The 20,777-nt window shown below is 49.9% G+C and overlaps 1 protein-coding gene and 2 non-coding genes across 3 annotated transcripts in view; 1 reads left to right on the top strand and 2 right to left on the bottom strand.

Moving 5' to 3' along the window:
* The window catches only part of LOC120381732 (zinc finger protein 420-like), a gene marked incomplete at its 3' end in the record, with an annotated part of 264,899 nt that overhangs the window by 237,964 nt on the left and 6,158 nt on the right, over positions 1 to 20,777 (bottom strand). The gene's annotated exons all lie outside the window — the stretch shown is intronic.
* TRNAC-GCA lies at positions 2,365 to 2,436 on the bottom strand. Its single transcript has one exon. It is a non-coding gene; the product is annotated as a tRNA-Cys (tRNA).
* TRNAV-CAC lies at positions 8,029 to 8,101 on the top strand. The gene has a single exon. It is a non-coding gene; the product is annotated as a tRNA-Val (tRNA).

The following is a 20,777-nucleotide window of genomic DNA, read 5'->3' as shown; positions in this document are numbered from 1 at the left end:
GCACTTTGGAGGTTTGAGCTACTCCCTGGGGATCACCCCACTCAAGGAGCGTTCGTTCTAGGCAGCAAGCCGGCTAGACAGGAAAACATCAGACGCTGCTCCCAATGCTGCACTCAGTTTTTCAGAAATTATGGCCAGAAGAGACCATTAGAGCATCTAATCATAGAATCATAGAATATCAGGGTTGGAAGGGACTTCACGAGGTCATCTACTCCAACCTACTGCTCAAAGCAGGACCAATCCCCAACTAAATGATACCAGCCAGGGCTTTGTCAAGCCTGAGCTTAAAAACCTCTAAGGAAGGAGATTCCACCACCTCCCTAGGTAACCCATTGCAGTGCTTCACCACTCTCTGAGTGAAAAAGTTTTTCCTAATGTCCAACCTAAACCTCCCCCACTGCAACTTGAGACCATTACTCCTTGTTCTGTCATCAGGTACCTCTGAGAACAGTCTAGATCCATCCTCTTTGGAACCCCCTATCAGGTAGTTGAAAGCAGCTATCAAATCCCCCCTCATTCTTCTCTTCCACAGACTAAACAAGTCCAGTTCCCTCAGCCTCTCCTCATAGGTCATGTGCTCCAGCCCCCTAATCATTTTTTGTTGCCCTCCGCTGGACTCTTTCCAATTTTTCCACATCCTTCTTGTAGCGTGGGGCCCAAAACTGGAGACAGTATCCAGATGAGGCCTCACCAATGTCTAATAGAGGGGAACGATCACATCCCTCGATCTGCTGGCAATGCCCCTAATTATACAGCCCAGAATGCTATTAGCCTTCTTGGCAACAAGGGCACACTGTTGACTCATAGCCAGCTTCTCGTCTACTGTAACCTCTTGGTCCTTTTCTGCAGAACTGCTGTCTAGCCATTCAGTCCCTAGTCTGTAGCAGTGAATGGGATTCTTCCGTCCTAAGTGCAGGACTCTGCATTTGTCCTTGTTGAACCTCATCAGGTTTCTTTTGGCCCAGTCCTGTAATTTGTCTAGGTCCCTCTGTATCCTATCCCTACCCTCCAGCATATCTACCACTCCTCCCAGTTTAGTGTCATCTGCAAACTTGCTGAGGGTGCAGTCCACACCATCCTCCTAATCATTAATGAAGATATTGAACAAAACCGGCCCCAGCACCGACCCTTGGGACACTCCACTTGATACCGGCTGCCAGCTAGACATGGAGCTGTTGATCACTACCCGTTGAGCCCGAAGATCTAGCCAGTTTTCTATCCACCTTACCGTCCATTCATCCAGCCCATACTTCTTTAACTTGCTGGCAAGAATACTGTGGGAGACTGTATCAAAAGCTTTGCTAAAGTCAAGGGATAACACATCCACTGCTTTCCCCTCATCCACAGCCCCAGTTATCTCCTCATAGAAGGCAATTAGGTTAGTCAGACATGACTTGCCCTTGGTGAATCCATGCTGACTGTTCCTGATCACTTTCCTCTCCTCTAAGTGCTTCAGAATTGATTCCTTGAGGACCTGCTCCATAATTTTTCCTTGGACTGAGGTGAGGCTGACTGACCTGTAGTTCCCCAGATCCTCCTCCTTCCCTTTTTTAAAGATGGGCACTACAATAACCTTTTTCCAGTCATCCGGGACCTCCCCCAATCGCAATGAGTTTTCAAAGATAATGGCCAATGGCTCTGCAATCACATCCGCCAACTCCTTTAGCACTCTTGGATGCAGTGCATCCGGCCCCATGAACTTGTGCTCGTCCAGTTTTTCTAAACAGTCCTGAACCACTTCTTTCTCCACAGAGGGCTGGTCACCTTCTCCCCATACTGTGCTGCCCAGTGCAGCAGTCTGGGAGCTGACCTTGTTTATGAAGACAGAGGCAAAAAAAAGCATTGAGTACATTAGTTTTTTCCACATCCTCTGTCCACTAAGTTACCTCCCTCATTCCTTGACTTTCTTCATGTTGCTAACATACCTGAAGAAACCCTTCTTGTTACTCTTAACATCTCTTGCTAGATGGAACTCCAAGTGTGATTTGGCCTTCCTGATTTCACTCCTTCATGCCTGAGCAATATTTTTATACTCCTCCCTGGTCATTTGTCCAATCTTCCACTTCTTGTAAGCTTCTTTTTTGTGTTTAAGATCAGCAAGGATTTCACTGTTAAGCCAAGCTTGTCGCCTGCCATATTTACTATTCTTTCTACACATGGGGATTTTTTTTCCTGCAACCTCAATAAGGATTCTTTAATCCTTTAGAGGATTGGAACTGATTTCAGTGAAGGCACGTTTGCTAGGTTTTTATGCATTTGCACAGGAAACATTGAGTGTTTCTATTCATTTCAGGGATCCCTATTCAGTGGAACTCCTGAACATAATGGAAATGACATTATTTTCATTGAAGGAAGAGGTTTGTAAGGGGGCACTTGGATTTGAACCAAGGACCATTTGAACTGCAGTCAAACACTCGACCACTGAGCTATACCCCCATGACTGCTGTGTAGGTAAGTCAGAGATCTTAAAGATTTTGAAGGACAGGCCCTGCCTCAGGGATCTCCTGTTCTGTTCCCAGACCACAGTGCTTTTAAAAATGGGGTTTGATTAAACTTATAGATCCATGTAAACACCACAGCTTGCACACCCACCCACATAGCTTCCCCCAGTGACATAGCTACCACCTCTCGGGGAGATGGATTAACTACATGGACGGGACAGCTCTCTCCTCCACTTAGAGCATCTTCATTATTTATGAATAGCTGGGAAATAACCTCCTGAATGGACAGTAACCAATTTATCAAATATTGCTGGGTCTGCATTCAATATGGGCACCTGGTCGTATTGGCTGGATTAGTAGGAGCATTGCCGGCAGATCGAGGGAAGTGATTATTCCCTTCTATTCGGCACTGGTGAGGCCACATCTGGAGCATTGCGTCCAGTTTTCGCCCCCCCCCACTACAGAAACAAATTGGAGAGAGTCTAGGAGAGGGCAACAAAAATGATTAGGGGGCAGGGGACTTACGAGGAGAGGCTGAGGCAGGGCCACCCAGAGGGGGCAGGTGGGGCAATTTGCCCCAGGCCCTGCAGGGCCCCATGTGAATACAGGATTCTAGAGTACTGCAACTTTTTTTTATGGAAGGGGCCCCCAAAATTGTTTTGCCCCAGGCCCCCTGAATCCTCTGGGCGGCCCTGCCCCCTACACCTCCTTGACTCGTTCGCCTCCCTCTCAGGCCCCACCTGTGCTCCGTCCTCACTCCCATTTGACCACTTCCCACCCCCACTCTTCCACTGTGGCTGAGGCCTGCTGGTCCACCTTCCGCTTGCTCCTCTCCTCCCTGAAGGCCTCCTTGTGTCTCTCCACCCCCTACCCCAAGGCCTGCCTGCTGCCCCCCCCTCTCTCCCGTGAGACCCGCCCTGCCCGCTGCCCCCACCTCTCTGCCCCTCCCGTGAGACCCGCCCTGCCCACCGCCCCACCTCTGCCCCTCCCGTGAGACCCGCCCTGCCCACCGCCCCCACCTCTCTGCCCCTCCCCTGAGACCCGCCCTGCCCACCGCCCCCACCTCTCTGCCCCTCCCCTGAGACCCGCCCTGCCCACCACCCCCACCTCTCTGCCCCTCCCTAAGACCAGCCCTGCCCACCACTTGCACCTCTCTGCCTCTCCTGAGACCCACCCTGCCCAGCGCTCACACCTCTCTACCCCCTCCTGACCTGCCCTGTCCACCACCCCCACCTCTTTGCCCCTCCTGAGACCCACTTGTCCACCTCTTTCCTCGGTCGTCTGTTGTTATTCCTTGAAACATCAAGGATGGAATTAAAAGCTGAGTTTACTCCAGGGTGAGGAAAGAAAGGAGCCACCAACCCCCTGACAAATCTCAGTGCCCCAGAGAAAACCTGCCCCCTGCTATTGCGATCACTGATGTGCTGGGAATATGGCAGGAAAGGGACTGTCTGAATGATCAAGGCAGGAAATGGACAACAATCTACAGCAACGTCATTGACCACAAACACACTCGCCTCATGCTCCAGCAAGAAGGGAAATGAGCAGGAATTCTTGCAGTTCAGCCATGGACACACTTACACGAGGGCACAGCAGTGTGTGGGCTGGGGGAGCTGGTCTGAGGAAACAACTGGAATTGATCACTCAGTGAGAACAGAACTAGAGTGCAGTGAGTGACACAGCTCAACTAAGTAGTTGTGGCTGAGTGGTTAAGGTGGGGGACTAGAAATCCATTGGGGTCTCCCTGCGCAGGTTGGAATCCTGCCAACTATGGAGAAAGTTGTGCTTCTTTAGTTTCAAGAGAGCTGGGTCTTGTCTCACTCTCAAGCTGTCTACACACTATTGGGTAATGCGGCTTTAAAGTGTTTTAATTAAATAGCTGTTGCATGTCCACACTATGCCCCTTGTGTCACCAGAGCACATCCACGCTAGAACCTTGGATGGCCACAGAGAGCAGTGCACTGTGGGTAGCTGTGCAACTGGCTGCAGGGTGTTTTGGGAAGGGTTTGCAATGCCTCATGGGCCGGTACAGCATCACATGATGCCGGTTTCTCTATCCCACCATTCCATGGGCATCTTACTAGATTGCCAGCTGCTTTTCAACTGCAGTGTGCGTGGCGGGGTAGAGAGTGTGTGTGTGGGTGGGGAGAGGGTGTGTGTGTGTGGGGAGAGGGAGTGTGTCGCACACTGTCTCTATGTTCAGACAGCTGCTGCAAGCAACCAGTCCTGAGGCAGGGGGAGGGGGCAGCCTCAACATCAGTCCCCGCTTCTCTCACTGGCTCAGCTCAGCACAGCAGCCTCTGTCACACGCACACACACACTGCTGCTGCTTAGCTCTGTGTCAGGGGTGCTGGAACAGGGGGTTTAGAGGGCCGTGGCCCCACCACTCTTAACTGGCTGTTAGGACAAATGATGGAGGGGGAAAGGGGGAGTCTTGGGGGGGGAGAGGCATTCTGTGGATGTGGCCTCGAGGAGAGAGGTGGTGTGAGTGTGGGTCCTTGGGGAAGGGGTGTCATGGGAGTGCCACAGTTCAGACACTAGTGACCCCTCCACTGTAAGGAAGCTCCCGCCGCCCCTGCTCTGTGTTCGTAGCGCGGGAGAGAGCAGCGTTCCAGGGCAGGGATTTGCTCCCCGGGGCTCCACCAGGGGGGCTTGGGAGGCTGCAGGGAGCCCTGGGCCCTTTAAATCACCAGCCTGGGGAAGCCGGGCTGGGCTGGCACAGCGTACCTGCTCTTGCCAGTACCCCATACTGGAATGTACCAGCTTACGTTCACTTCTGGAAGGTCCTCACGTGGATCAATAACTGGTTAAAAACCAGGAAACAAAGGGTAGGAATAAATGGACAGTTTTCAGGATGCAAACAGGTAACTAGTGGTGCCTGTACTGGGACTAGTCAACATCTTCATAAACGATCTGCTGAACAGCGAGGTGACAAAATCTGCGGATGATCCAAAACTACAGAGGATAGTTAAGTCCAAAGCAGACTGGGAGGAGCTAAAAAGAGATTTCACAAAACTAGGTGAAAGAGCAACAAAATGGCAGATGAAATTCAATGTTGATCAATGCAAAGTGATGCACAATGGCAAACATAATCCCAACTACACATATAAAACGATGGGATGTAAAATAGCTGTTCCAACTCAAGTGAGAGATCTTGGAGTCACTGTGGATAGTTCTCTGCAAACATCCACTCAATGTGCAGTGGCAGGCAAAAAGCGAACAGAATGTTGGGAATCATTAAGAAAGGGATAGAGAATAAGAGAGGAAATCTTATTGCCACTGTATAAATCCATGGTGCACCCATATCTTGAATACCGCGTGCAGATATGGTTGCTCCATCTTAAAAAAGATGTATTGGAATTGGAAAAGGTTCAGAAACGGGTATGGAGTGTCTGCTATATGAGGAGAGAATAATAAGACTGGGACTTTTCAGCTTGGAGAAAAGATGACTAAGGGGAAATATGCTAGAGGTCTATAAAATCATGACTGGTGTGGGGAAAGTAAATAAGGAGTGTTACTTATTCCTTCTCATCACACAAGAACTAGGGGTCACCAAATGAAATTAATAGGCAGATCGTTTAAAACAAACAAAAGGAAGTATTTTTTCACACAACACACAGTCAACCTGCGGAACTCCTTGCCAGAGGAGGTTGTGAAGACCAAAACTATAACAGGGTTCCAAAAAAGAGCTAAATCGATTCATGGAGGACATGCTCTGAGCCAGGATGGGCAGGGATGGTGTCCCTAGTCTCTGTTTGCCAGGAGCTGGGAATAGGTGACAGGGGATGGGTCACTTGGTGATTCCCTGTTCTGTTCATTCCCTCTGGGGCACCTGGCTTTGGCCGCTATGGGAAGACAGGATACTGGGCTAGATGGACCCAGTCTGACCGTTCGTACGTCCTTATGTCCTTATGCTTCTTTCATACAGATGCCTGGGATTCTGCCTCACAATGTGTCCCTGAGGTCTCAGCCAAAATGCCCAGACAGGCAAACACTCTGGGCTCCTGAAGCCTCTGCCCCGCACCTAGTGCCCTATGGCTCATCCCTGACCCTTGCTGCTGCTCCTTGCTATAGACTGTGAAAGGAGCGGAGGCAGCGCAGGAGCCTTCTGGGGACGCAGATCTGAGGCTTTGGGAGAGACACATTGTCTGAGACATCAGAGCTCTGCAAACCCTGCAGCCACCCCCTCAATCTGGGGCCTGTTCCAGCCCTGAGTCTGGGCTACCGCAATACCTCCCCCAGAGCAGGGCGCCCACAGATAACAGCCTGGAAATAGGCGTCTGACACTAACTCCTGTTCTCCCTGGCAGGGCCTCCCCTAGACCAAGTGCCTCTCCCAGGCAAGACGTGTCTTCGCTGCCCCCCCCCCCATATGTTAAAATTTTGAATATCTTATTTTTCATTGCATTTGTAGCTCAGCTCATGATTTTGATGCACAATTTCGATGCATGATTTTCTCTGTCATATAAGATGATAAATTTGCAGGCTAGGTTCTGTAAACCTGTATTTATTCATGCCATATATAAGCAAATAGAACAAATGCATTTTCTTTAAGCATATAGAAACTTTTTAATTTTGACAGTAACTGAAATGTACTAACATCTAGAATGGAACTGTCACTAGCACAGGGTGGGCCGGTATTAAATAGTGTTACAGTAGGAGACAGCGTTAGGATGTTAACCCCAGGCCTTTAGTTGAAAGGTCGCTTCTCTCACCTTTCCCCCATGAACTGAAGCGCAACATTACAGAGATCCAAAGATTGGCCAATGGCATTTTAAGTGCTAAAATAGCAAGCGATGTCAGTCTCTCATTGGCCATCAGCGACTGAAGATGTGGTTTAATGAGCCGGAGCTTCAATGCGAGGGTGGCTCTGTCCACTGCCTTCCGTTGCGCTGCTGGGCCCCAAGTCCCTGGTGGCCAATATGTGACGCTGGGAGAAGAGAGTGGGGTGGCAAGTGGCGGCAGGACTTTTGCCACCAGGGTCTAGCTGCCCAACTTCCTCCTGGTACTGCTGGCCCCCTGTCGCCTTCAGGTAACCCAGGAACTAAGGCAGGAATAGGGCGGGAAGCAAGTAAAGCCGAGCAAGGAAGGAAAAGTGAATCTTGTCTTCATGGGCCGCTCGCAATGACGTCCTTTTCTGTGCCACAGCTGACAAAAACATCCCAGACAGAAAAGCAGGAGGCCAAAAAGAAACTGAGCACTGCTGAAGTAGTTCAGTTGGGAGCGTGCTAGACTAACAGGCTCTTCTGTCCTCCTTTGTGCACGGGTAGGATGTTTTCTGAAAGTGCAGCAGTGCCTTTAACTGCCACGAGTCCCTCATTTCAGGCTATGCAGCTGGAAAAGGCAGCATGGGCTTCTGCACTGAGTTGGCCCACCTGACCTTTCATTCTTCTCTTGCTCTTTGTCAGCAAGGGGAAGAAAAAGAAGCTCTCCGTCAAGCTGGAGTCACAAGGGCGACGTAAGGACGACTTCCTGAGTGCCTGCTCCAGTCCTCTGCTCTGCCAGCTGACCTATTGAAGGGCTGCCACCACTTTCTCTAGGTTTGTCCATCGGTCTGTCCGAGGATGAGCAACAGCTAAGTAGATGGAGTTTCTGTAGTGTAGTGGTTATCACACTTGCCTCACACGCAAAAGGTCCCTGGTTCAAAACCAGGCAGAAACGTGCTGGCTTCCTTTTGCCAGATCCCCTTGCTGTTCAGGAAGACGCTCCTCCTTCTCCTATTGGCCTGTCCCTGGGATAACTCCAACCCCTGCATGACAGAGGGTGCTGACAGCAGTGGAGAAAGCACCTTGGCGTCAGGCTGGAGAACCTAGAGGAGTGCGGCGTGTCACCTTTTGGAGGCTTGTGGCTTGGCCTCCTCTGCCCTGGGAGGTTGGCCGGTGGAGGCCGGCTCTTCCTGCTGGCCTCCTCTGCGTGACTTGCCAAAGGAGGAAGTGAGGCAGGAATGGGGGAAAAGAGGAAAGTCGAGCTGAGGAAGGCAGGGCAGAAGCTAAGCACGTCATTGCGGCTAAGTGGGGTTAGTAGAGCGTCACCATTCGTTCTGCAAAGCCGGGGGAGGTGCGGTTGGCTGCTGGGAGGCAGAATCCTGTGCCTGCCTCTTGGCTTCCCAGGGGTGGCTCCTTGCAGCCCAGGAGAAGCGGGGTTCTGGGGAAGGAAAGCAGCAATGGCGAGGCTGAGTGGGCTCCTTTCTGGCCGAGATGGTGGGTCTGGGAGTTGCCTGTAAGCCATAAGTGGACTTCGTGGAGTGAAAACCGCTGCTCCATTCTGGCTGACCTGGGGGAGCCATTAATGACTTGGGAGTGGGGCAGGGTGCTGGCTGTGAGCAAATGGGATCCAGGAAGCCCCAGCCTACCCCTCCAGGGGCCCAGTCTTCTTCTTCTCTCCTGCCAGGGGGAGCCCGGCCTAGAGCCTGCCCAGCATGCGCTGCAGCTTGAGCATTAAGCCTTCCTGTGGCATAACCGAACTACGGCCTAGTGTAATAAGATGTAAAGTTTAGATTGTGAATTTAGCTTTAATTTCCATGGTAACTTACTTTGATCTTTTATGCCTACCACTTATAATCCTTAAAACTCCATCTTTCCGTAGTTAATAAATCTGTTTTATGAAACTGGAGTATTTTGCTTGAAGTTCTTGGGAAATCTCAGCTCCATTACAGGGCTGGTTCATGTACTATTCACAGTGAGGGAGGGGTGGACCCTGCGTAATAAACTCACTATTGTGTCCTACAGGAGGCCTGTGATATGCAGGGGGTCAGATTAGATGCTCTAATGGTCTCTTCTGGCCATAAAGTCGACTAATTTCTGAAAAACTGAGTGTAGCATTGGGAGCAGCGTCTGATGTTTCCCTGTCTAGCCGGCTTGCTGCCTAGAACGAACGCTCCTTGAGTGGGGTGATCCACAGGGAGTAGCTCAAACCTGCAAAGTGCCTGGCCAGGGGCAGGACATTGGCACAGCAAGGGAGGGGTGTGGCAGTGACATCACAAAGGCCTTTGGCAGGACCTCAGCCTATTGGTCCAAGGTGGTGGGGAGCTGGTGACCACAGAGAGATGCTGACATCAGCCAGGCAGGACAGGGGCGAGGGGCCAGGGAAACCTCAGAGACCCCTGTGGCTTTGCTTCAGCAAGTCTCCTTCTCCAGGTCTCTCTTTGAGGACTGAGAGAGTATTCGGGTTCACGGACGTGAGTGCCAGGAGGAACCTCTTTCGAGTTTTCTCCTTCCCTTTTAGTGATTTTACTAGAAAACAGCCGTCCCTGTTTAGAAGGTAAGAGCCTCCTGGAGGTTTGAAACCTGTTCAGTCTGGTCCATCTGGTGACAGTTGAATTCTAGGCATGGAAAACACGAGCTTAAGGAGGCAGAATTTTATTCTGCACCTGGGATTTTGTCCCTTAGAATCACTGGGGACATAAGGGTGTGTCCTTTTTGTTTCACCTCTTGCTCCCTCCACGGTCTGGTCCTCTTTCTCTTCATCTCTTGCTTCCTTTGTCCTTTCTCCTGTTCCTCCCAACACCAGGTTTTTTTCTCCTGCTGATAACAGCTCACATTAACTGATCACTCTTGTTATAGTGTGTGTGGCAACACCCATTTTTTCACGTTCTCTGTGTGTATATATATCTTCCTACTGTATTTTTAACTGCATGCATCCGATGAAGTGGGTTTTAGCCCACAAAAGCTTATGCTCAAATACATTTGTTAGTCTCTAAGGTGCCATATGTTCTCCTTGTTTTTTTTGCAGATAAATTAATGGAGGTTAAGTCCATTAATGGATATTAGCCAGGATGGGTAAGGAATGGTATCCCTAGCCTCTGTTCATCAGAGGATGAAGATGGATGGCAGGAGAGAGATCACTTGATCATTACCGGTTAGGTTCACTCCCTCTGGGGCACCTGGCATTGGCCACTGTTGGCAGACAGGATATGGGGTTGGATGGACCTTTGGTCTGACCCAGTATGGCCATTCTTATGTTCTTATGAAGGGAGGGGCACAGCCTTGTGATGGAGTTTCTGTAGTGTAGTGGTTATCACATTTGTCTAACACCCAAAAGGTCCCTGGTTCAAAGTCAGGCACAAACATGATGGCTTCGTTTTCTCAGCTTCTAGTGGCCTGTCCCTGCTGTTGTAGGAACAGCAGTGATTTCTATGCTCCAAAGGTCTGTTATCCTTCCCCCTCTCCCCTCACTTTTGTCTCCTCTCCCTCTCTGAATGCCTGTGAAGTGGCTTTTCCCCACCCCTCCCTCCTGCAATGCTTGTGGGATGAATGGGCTGGTTGAAGATCAGAAGAGCTTCCAGGTAGACAAGGTGTCTGGGACTCTCATTAGGCAGCACTCACACACCCAGAGCAGGGACACTGCATGGACACTGGCTGAGGTGGAGTGTGACCCACCGGATGCAGCCAAGTCATCTCCAGTCGCAGGCCATGAGGAGCAGGTCCTTAAAAGGGGAAGGGGCCCTGTGCTCAGGAGTCACTCACAAGCTTGTACCTCCAGTGAATGCCCTTCGCCCCGACCGCCTGGCCAGTGGTTCGCTGCGTTACATTTCATTGTGCCTCGGGAAGACTTACCCTCATCGCACCGTCCATCGCGGCGCTGGGGGACACTTACCTGGCAGAATCCTGACATCTCCAGTGCCGAGCCAGTCCTGGGAGCGTGAGTATGGGAGTGTGAGTGTGACCCCGCCTTCTTTTGAGCTTAGCTATCAATATAACAAATGTGCTGCTTTCTACCAAAGTCTGGGGGGTCATTAGTCCTCCCTACACTTAGTAGCTGGCCCAATTTTGGGTAACACCAGCGATAACCCCTACCCCTGCAGGACAGAGGGTGGTGAAATGACCTGAGAAAAAGCCTTGGCCTCAGCAGGGGAAAGCTAGAGGATCTGTGCAAGTCACCTTTTGGAGCCTTGTGGCTTGGCCTCCTCTGCCCTGGGAGGTTGGCCTACGGAGGCCGGCTCTTCCTGCTGGCCTCCTCTGTGTGACTTGCCAAAGGAGGAAGTGAGGCGGGAATGGGGGAAAAGAGGAAAGTCGAGCTGAGGAAGGCAGGGCAGAAGCTAAGCGCCTCAGTGCGGCTCAGTGGGGTTAGTAGAGCGTCACCATTCGTTCTGAAAAGCCTGGGGAGGTGCGGTTTGGCTGCTGGGAGGCAGAATCCTGTGCCTGCCTCTTGGCTTCCCAGGGGTGGCTACTTGGATCCCAGGAGAGGAAGGATGGTTCTGGTGAAAGGACGACAAGCAAAGCTCTGGGAGGAGATTTGGGTGTGGGGTGCGGGCTCTGTGCTGGGGGAGGGGGTTCGGGTGCAGGAGGGGTGGTGCTTACCCCGGGCACTGCAGCTCCCAAAGTGACCGGTACACACAACCCTCCAGCAGCAGCTCCTAGGTGGGCAGGGCCAGGGGGTCTCCATGCGCCACTGCCTGCAGGCGCTGACCCCTGAGCTCCCATTGGCTGCAGTTCCTGGCCAATGGGAGCTGCAGAGTTGGTACTCAGGGTGGGGCAGCACATAGAGACACTCCCCCCGCCCCAGGGGATGCTGGGACATGCCAGCCACTTCTGGGAGCGGCACGGAGGGACGGAGGTAGAGTGGGCAGGAGCCACCTTAGTGCTGCTGGCACATCTCTGCACACCCGTTGTGGGGAGGGGAGCAGAGGGCCTCCATGTGCTGCCTGGGGTAGGGGCAGAGCACGGAGCTGCCTCCTCCTGGTCTATTCCAGGAGTGGGTGGGTGGGGTCTTTGGCCTGCCAGGTGCAGCAGGTCAGACAAGATGATCACACTGCTCCTTCTGACCTTAAATGTTCTTATTCTAACATGGAGATGGAAGTAAAGGAATTTTTTTTAAATATAAACCAAACATCATAATACCTGGATGACTCCAACTGCTCATTTTACAATCTTGCCCCTTTCTTTGTCCCCTGTGTGTTTAATGATCTGGTAGGATGTGGGACATTGATTCTCTTATTCCCTTGATAAAGCAGTACAGTGACTGAAACTTAACCAATTCCCAGGAGAGGAAACATCACATCCCTGCATTGGCCAGGAATGGAACCCAGGTCAACTGCTTGGAAAGCAGCTATGCTCACCACTATACCACCAAGGCAGCTGGTGAAAGTCCCTGATTTTTCACACTTGGTGTCTGGTCACCCTACTGCTCAGTGTGAGGCGAATGTCTCTGTGGTCTCTGCCGTTTATGGTGGGGAGTTTCCCCACTGATAACATTTCTTGCTGGGTCGGGGAGGGGAGAGAGAAGAGGGGTTTTCTCTGTTTCATTCCTCTCCATTTTCTGTTCCTTCCCGTCCCTTCCAGGGTCCTCCCTTATAATAAAAAATAATAATAATTGGAGATATACCAATCTCCTAGAACTGGAAGGGACCTTGAAAGGTCATTGAGTCCAGCCCCCTGCCTTCACTAGCAGGACCAATTTTTGCTCTAGGTGGCCCCCTCAAGGATTGAGCTCACAACGCTGGGTTTAGGAAGCCAATGTTCAAACCACTGAGCTATCCCTCCCCCTTTCCATTTCAGATTGTGCAGTGACACCCTCCCAGCACCCAGGACTCTGGAGCCTCTGCAGCAGCACGATCCCATGAGATCCTCAGTGACCAAGGGTCTTTTCCAACTTCTAGGAGACCCCAGCTTGAGACTAAAGGAAGCTCTCCTCCTTCCTGAGGATCCTCTCTCCCTTCCTGGAGATCAAGATCATGAAGCCTCTGCCTTGCCTCCTGGATCTGAATTAATGTCCCATTTCCCACTATCTGCTCAAAATAAACAAGTTTCTAACCCAGGTGAGCAGAGCTAATTCAGTTCTCAGCTGGAATCCTTCACCAACATTCCTTAGGAGATACAGACTCTCTGTGACACAAACTGACTGGGGTTCATCTCTGCATGTCCCCAATGGGGAAGGAAAGACACTGAGGGGAAAGGAAGATAGGCAGAAGGAGTCAAATTTGGGCAGTCCCCAGAGCCAGTTGATTGAGTGGCCTTGGAGTCAGCCACTGTGGCCACTGCAGAAGTCAGAGGTTGCAGGAAGTCACAGAATCCATCACTTCCACCACCTCCATGACAGACACGGAGACAAACCCCTCCCTGCTGTGACTGCAGTTCCTGGAAGGAAAGAGAAGAACAAGAAAGTGAAAAGAGAAAGAAAAAGAGAGATTCCCTGTCACCTCTCTCCCTGCTGCCTCCCCCCTTGTATTCTGTAACCTCATTTCACTGGTTTCCCTGTGCTGGTGCCATGGGGGTGTGTCATAGGTCTTCTCCCCCACTTGGAGCTGTTGGGTTCCAAGATGGGGACCTGCATGGACTCCTCTAAACTAAAATCCTAGTTTAGATCTGCGAGCAGCGGCACAGGAGGCAGCAAACAGGGCTGCCAACAGGGGAGTTAGCGTGGGAGTTGCCATTGGAGGCCCTGCACCCCCCAGGGAAGAACACCAAGCGGAGCCAAGACAGCAGCAGCCATGAGCCCAGCAGCAGAGGACACACCGAGGATGAGAGCATGCAGCAGCTGTGGTATGTACCTGGTCCTAGCAGGGGACCCTGACCAGTACTATATATGCATGAAGTGTCGCCTAATAGAGCTGCTGGAGGAAAAGATCCAGGGCCTAGAGCTGCAGGTGGAAACCCTGATAGAGAATAGAAGGGGGTTTGAGAGGCTGATGGAGCAATGGCAAGCAGTAACTGAGGGGGAACACCCAGGGGCACAGGGGGGAGCAGGGGCTGAGGCCAAGGAAGGGGGACCACCAGAGGAGGAAGATGGGCGGTGGAAGCATGTGACCATGAGAAGCAGGCCAAGGAAAAGGAGAGCCAGTGAGGGGGAAATTGAGCTAAGGAACAGGTTTGAAGGTTTGGAGAATGAGGAAGGGGTACAGCAAGTGGTAACTGACGGTGAGAGGCCAAAGAAAAAGAGGCGAGCGGCCAGTCCCATAGATAAAGGGGAGGAGTCGATGGAAGTAGCACCAAGTTTGGGCCCAGGGAAGATACAGGATGGCTTAAGGGGAACCACAAGGGATGATAGGAATGGAAGGAGCTTGCAACCAGGGGGAACGGGGGATAGGTTAGAGGACCGTGCTGTCCCCAGGCGAAGGCAGGTCTACGTGATTGGGGATTCCATACTGCGAAGGTTGGACAGGCCTGTGACCAGGGCCGATCCGGAGAACAGAAGGGTGTGCTGTCTACCGGGTGCTAAAATACGGGATGTGGACCTGAGGTTGAAAAGGATCCTAAGAGGAGCGGGTAAGAACCCTTTGATCATCCTTCATGTGGGAACGAATGACACGGCTAGATTCTCGCTAGAGAGGATCAAGGGAGACTATGCCAGGTTGGGTAAGACGCTCAAGGAAATTGAGGCTCAGGTGATCTTCAGTGGGATTCTACCTGTCCCTAGGGAAGGGCGCCAAAGGGGTGAGAGGATCGTGATGATTAATAGTTGGCTGAGGGAGTGGTGTTACAAGGAGGGCTTTGGGATGTATGGGCACTGGGAGGCTTTTGGGGACAGACAACTGTTCTCAAGGGATGGGCTCCACCTAAGTAGGGAAGGAAGTAGACTTCTAGGAGGGAGGCTGGCTCATCTGATTAAAAGAGCTTTAAACTAGACACTGGGGGGAGACGGTCGGGAGAGGTCCTGGTGCTCTCCACGCCAAATTTTCACATTGGGAGTGAGGACAACAAGATAACAATAGATATAGCCAGAGGGGAGCAGTTACGTGTAAGGAAGAGGGGGGGGACAGATTCTAGATCTACAAGTCATACTGGAAGTACTGTGTCCCTGCCGAGTTGGGTGAAAAGAGTGAGAGGAGCCCAACAGGAAAAATTAGGATGTTTGTTCACCAATGCGAGAAGCTTAGGTAACAAAATGGAGGAACTGGAGCTCCTGGTCCGGGAATTGAAACCGGATATCGTAGGAATAACAGAAACATGGTGGAACGGTAGCCATGACTGGAGTACAGGTATGGAAGGGTATGTGCTGTTTAGGAAAGACCGATGCAAAGGTAAAGGTGGGGGAGTAGCACTGTATATCAATAATGAGGTAAAATGTAATGAGATAACTAGCGCTGCAATGGACAATACAGAGTCTGTTTGGGCAATGGTCACATTGGGGAAGAAAACTACCAGAGCCTCATCCAGGATAGTGATTGGGGTGTGCTATAGACCGCCAGGATCTAGCTTAGAGATGGATAGAGAGCTCTTTAAGGTTTTTAAGGAGGTAAACACTAATAGGAACTGCTTGATCATGGGGGACTTTAACTTCCCGGATATAGATTGGGAAACAAATGCTAGTAATAATAATAGGGCTCAGCTTTTCCTAGACGTGATAGCTAATGAATTCCTTCATCAAGTGGTTGCTGAACCGACGAGGGGGGATGCCATTTTAGATTTGATTTTGGTGAGTAACGAGGACCTTGTTGAGGACATTGTTGTAGGGGACAACCTTGGCTCGAGTGATCATGAACTAATTCGTTTCCAAATAAATGGGAGGATAATCAATAGTGCATCTGAGACTAGGGTGTATGATTTCAAAAGGGCTAATTTTACTAAATTAAGGCGACTAGTTAGGAAGTGGACTGGGCTAACATATTTAGGGATCTAAGGGCAGATGACGCCTGGGGTTACTTCAAGTTGAAGTTGCAGGAGTTGTCAGAGGCATGTATCCCGAGAAGGGGAAACGGCTCGTAGGTAGCAGTTTTAGACCGAGCTGGATGAGCAAGCGTCTTAGAGGGTCATTAAGAAAAAGCAGAAAGCGTACCAGGAGTGGAAAATGGGAGGGATCAGCAAGGAAACCTACCTTATTGAGGTCAGAGGGTGCAGGGAAGCTGTGAGAAAGGCAAAGCGACGAGTGGAGATGGATCTAGCGAAGGGGATTAAAACCAATAGCAAACGGTTTTTTAGCCATATAAATAGGAAGAAAACCAAGAAAGAAGAAGTGGGACCGCTTAAAACTTTAAATGGAGTGGAGATTAGGGATAATCTTGGAATGGCACAATATCTGAACGAATACTTTGCCTCGGTCTTTAATGAGGCTAATGAAGGGCTAAGGAATAGTGATAGAGGGACCGATGGGAATGAAGATATGGGGGTAGACATTACGGTAGCTGAGGTAGAAGCCAAACTGGAACAGCTTAACGGAAGTAAATCGGGGGGCCCGGATAATCTTCATCCTAGAATATTAAGGGAATTGGCGAGGGATATTGCTAGCCCGTTAGCGATAATCTTTAATAAATCCCTAAATTCGGGGATTGTACCGACTGACTGGAGATTAGCTAATGTAGTTCCTATATTCAAGAAGGGGAAAAAAAGTGACCCAGGGAATTATAGGCCTGTTAGTCTAACATCTGTAGTATGCAAAGTCATGGAAAAAATCTTAAAAGAGAGAGTGGTTCCGGAGCATGAGGCCGATGGCAACTGGGATAGATTACAGCATGGATTTACGAAAGGTAGATCGTGCCAAACCAACTTGATCTCCTTCTTTGAGAGAGTAACAGATTTTTTAGACAAGGGAAATGCGGTGGATCTCATATATCTGGATTTCAGTAAGGCGTTTGATACGGTACCGCATGAAGAATTACTGGTTAAATTGGAAAAGATGGGGATCGAAGTGAAAATCCAGAGGTGGATAAGGAGCTGGTTAAAGGGGAGACTGCAGAGGGTAGTATTGAAGGGGAACTGTCCGGTTGGAGGGGGGTTACCAGTGGAGTTCCTCAAGGCTCGGTTTTGGGTCCGATTTTATTCAATCTATTTATTGCTGACCTGGGAACCAAGAGTAGGAGTGGGCTGATAAAGTTTGCGGATGACACCAAGTTGGGGGGTATTGTCAATTCGGAAGAGGATCGGGATATTCTCCAGGAGATTTAGATGACCTTGTAAACTGGAGTATTAGTAACAGGATGAAATTCAATAGTGAGAAGTGTAAGGTTATGCATTTAGGGATGTCTAACAAGAACTTTAGTTATAAGCTGGGGACGCACCAGTTGGAAGTAACGGAGGAGGAGAAGGACCTAGGAGTCCTGGTTGATCGCAAGATGACTATGAGTAGGCAATGTGATGTGGCGTTAAAAAGCTAATGCGGTCTTGGGTTGCATTAGGCGAGGTATTTCTAGTAGGGATAAGGAGGTGCTAGTCCCGTTATATAAGGCGCTGGTGAGACCTCATTTGGAGTATTGTGTGCAGTTTTGGTCTCCCATGTTTAAGAAGGATGAATTCAAACTAGAACAGGTACAAAGAAGGGCCACTAGAATGATCCGAGGAATGGAAGGCCTTTCGTATGAAAGGAGACTTGAGGAGCTCGGTTTGTTTTCCTTAACCAAAAGAAGGATGAGAGGAGATATGATTACACTCTTTAAATATATCAGAGGGATAAATACCAGGGAGGAGAAGAATTATTTCAGCTCAGTGCTAATGTGGACACGAGGACGAACGGATATAAACTGTCAGTCAGGAAATTCAGGCTTGAAATTAGACGAAGGTTTCTAACCATCAGGGGAGTGCAATACTGGAACAGTCTACCGAGGGAAACAGTGGGGGCGAAGGACCTCCATGACTTTAAGATTAAGCTAGATAAGTTTATGGAGGGGATGGTATGATAGGATAACGGGCTTAGTCAATAGGTCAATTATGTGCCTGGTATGATATAACCTTTTCCAGAGGGTTTGGCTGGAGAGTCTTGCCCGCATGCTCGGGGTTCACCTGACCGCCATATTTGGGGTCGGGAAGGAATTTTCCTCCAGGGAAGATTGGCTATGGCCCTGGAGGTTTTTCGCCTTCCTCCGAAGCATGGGGCAGGGTTCACTTGCTAAGGAGTGGGTGGATCGGCTTATGTGGCCTGCATCTTGCAGGAGGTCAGACTAGATGATCATAATGGTCCCTTCTGATCTTGAATTCTATGATTCTATGATTCTATGATCTGGTTCTCGCTGCCACCAGTTAAGTTTAAAGTGGGTAACACACTGCCTGTCCCCCAAACTTCCCCTGGGGAACCCAGATTCAAACCCCTTGAATCTCACCAGAGAGAGAGAAACAGCCAGTTCCCCTCCCCCACTTCCCTCTCTCCAGCCTGCTCCAGAGAGATTACACCCCGAGTCAAATCCTTGACTCAACACAAAGAGGGACTCACCTCTCCCTCCCCTTCCCTAGTCCTGGAAAGAGATACCTTGATTCAAACTCCTTGAATCAAACAAAGAGGGATTCACTTTTCCCCCTCCCCTTCCCCTGAAAATCCAAACAAGGGAAGAAATCAATCAAGTTCTAAAAAGAAAAGATTTTATTAAAGAAAGAAAAAAAAGTACACTCTCTCTGTATTACCAGGATGCAAAAATACAGGGTCTAACTTATAAAAACTGGAGCGACTTCCCCTCCCTCCTTCTCAGAAACAGCAAACAGAACTAAAGATATTTCTCCAGCAAACACACAATTGCAAATATAGAAAGCAACTCAAAAGACTAATCCGCCTTTTTAACTAATACTCACTATACTGGGTAGTAGGAAATAGTCCAGGAGAACTTGGAGACATGTCTGGCCTCTCTTAGATCCAAAGAGAGCACGAACACTTAAACAAAGAACACAGACAAAGCCTTCCCTCCAGAGAGATTTGAAACTATTTTGTCCCTTGATTGGTCCTCTGGTCAGGTGTTCCTCAGGTTACTGAGCTTGTTAACCCTTTACAGGTAAAAGAGACTTTAACCCTTAACTATCTGTTTATGACAGGGTGACACTAGAGTTCTGGGGATTTGGGGGACTCTTCATTTCTCAACATTTCACACAAAATTTGTCTTTGGGCTGAAATTTCTCCTGTTAGGCCTCTCAGTCAGAGCTGTACCCCACCCTGTTTGCGCAGGGGGGGGGGGGGAGAGGGGAGATGTAAATTGCAGAGTAGGCAGAGAAGTCGCCCATAAAGGGTCATATTGATCTGGTGACTGGTTCTGACCGGGGTCCCACGTCCTCTGACACAGGCTCATCACAGGTGTTCAGAGAGACAGGTAGTTGCGGGTTTTCCAGTGTCAAGTCTGAACTTTGATTCTAACAATGTGCGATGAAATATCAAGGAGATCTCCACATACCTGATCTCTTCCCCCTCCCCTTTTTTTGTATTAATTTTTATTTTGACGTGTTTGGCTTAACTGTGATCGTCTATTTCCCCACCTGTATTGCAATTTGGGGGTCATGTTTAATGTGGCTCCCTTTTGTTCATGTCATTATAATTGTAACAGCAAAGGAACCTGCAGGAGCAAAAACTGACTCAAAACTTCATTTCCCCATCATGCCGGAACATCCTACAAATAGCTCACGCAGCTGGAATCATAACACACAAGGCCAGGGGATGGGAGATGCAGGTTTCCAAGTGTTCTGTCTTTCCCAGATGACACATTCCAGCCCCTTGTGTGGCTCCATCCTGTACGACCTGCTGGACTTTGACACATTTATTGTCTCATTCTATAGATAATGTGATTGTAACACAATGTGACTGAAATGAAACCACTTCCAGATGAGGAAACAACAGAAGAGAAAAGCCATTATTGCATTGGCTGGGAATCAAACCCAGATCAACTGCTTGGAAAGCACCTACGCACACCACTATACCACCAATGCATCTGGCAGGAGTAGTTTTCCTGCAGGCTGTGTGCTGGTAAAGGGGATGACACATGACCACAGAGTTAGTGAGCAGGGTGGATGGGCTGGAAGCTGCCTGACCCCGGGAGCAGAGTTACCATCCCAGAGTGACTGAAAGGGGGCAAAGGTGAAAACAGATCTCACTGGGAGCTGGCCCCACACCTGCCCTGCCCCTAGGAGAGGGGAACTGAAGCTCAACTTCAATCACAGAAAAATCTTCCCTGAGAAGGAAGGGGACAGCTTGTTTTAAAGACCAGTTTTGTGTTTGTTCCTGCTACATACGGAGGGGCTGGGTAGTGCTGATTCCAGCCCCCAGACTCTGGGAGGATAAGGAACAAATTCAGGCTGCCAGTGACCTGCAGGAGGGAGATGATCTTTTGACAGTGACGGACGCCTCATCCTAAAGGCCTTTGTCTGCCCCCTTCCAGTGACTGTTTGGTACAGGAATGCAGCCCCCCACTCCTGGGTCTCTCCTGGGGAAATAATGTTTCTGTGCAAAACACCAAAGCTTTTAACAGAAAGGAAGAAAAGGAAATAGCCACATGATGGGACTAGCACATAAGGAATGAAGCACAAGATCCTTCTCCCCTGTGCATTGACTTTTAACCTTGTTTGTGGTGGTGTTGTATCCATGTTGATCCCAGGGGTCCTCTGGGGCGCCGGGCATTGGCCACTTTCGGGAGAGTGGGCTAGATGAACTGGTCTGACTCAGTGTGGCTGTTCTTATGTTCTAACTGCTGGTTATGGAGGAGACGACCTTCCAGGCT

This window comes from Mauremys reevesii, linkage group 14 (assembly GCF_016161935.1).
Source record: "Mauremys reevesii isolate NIE-2019 linkage group 14, ASM1616193v1, whole genome shotgun sequence".
NCBI classification, from domain to species: domain Eukaryota; kingdom Metazoa; phylum Chordata; order Testudines; family Geoemydidae; genus Mauremys; species Mauremys reevesii.
Note: the sequence above shows the minus strand (reverse complement) of the source record. Positions and strands in the feature narration are given on the sequence as shown.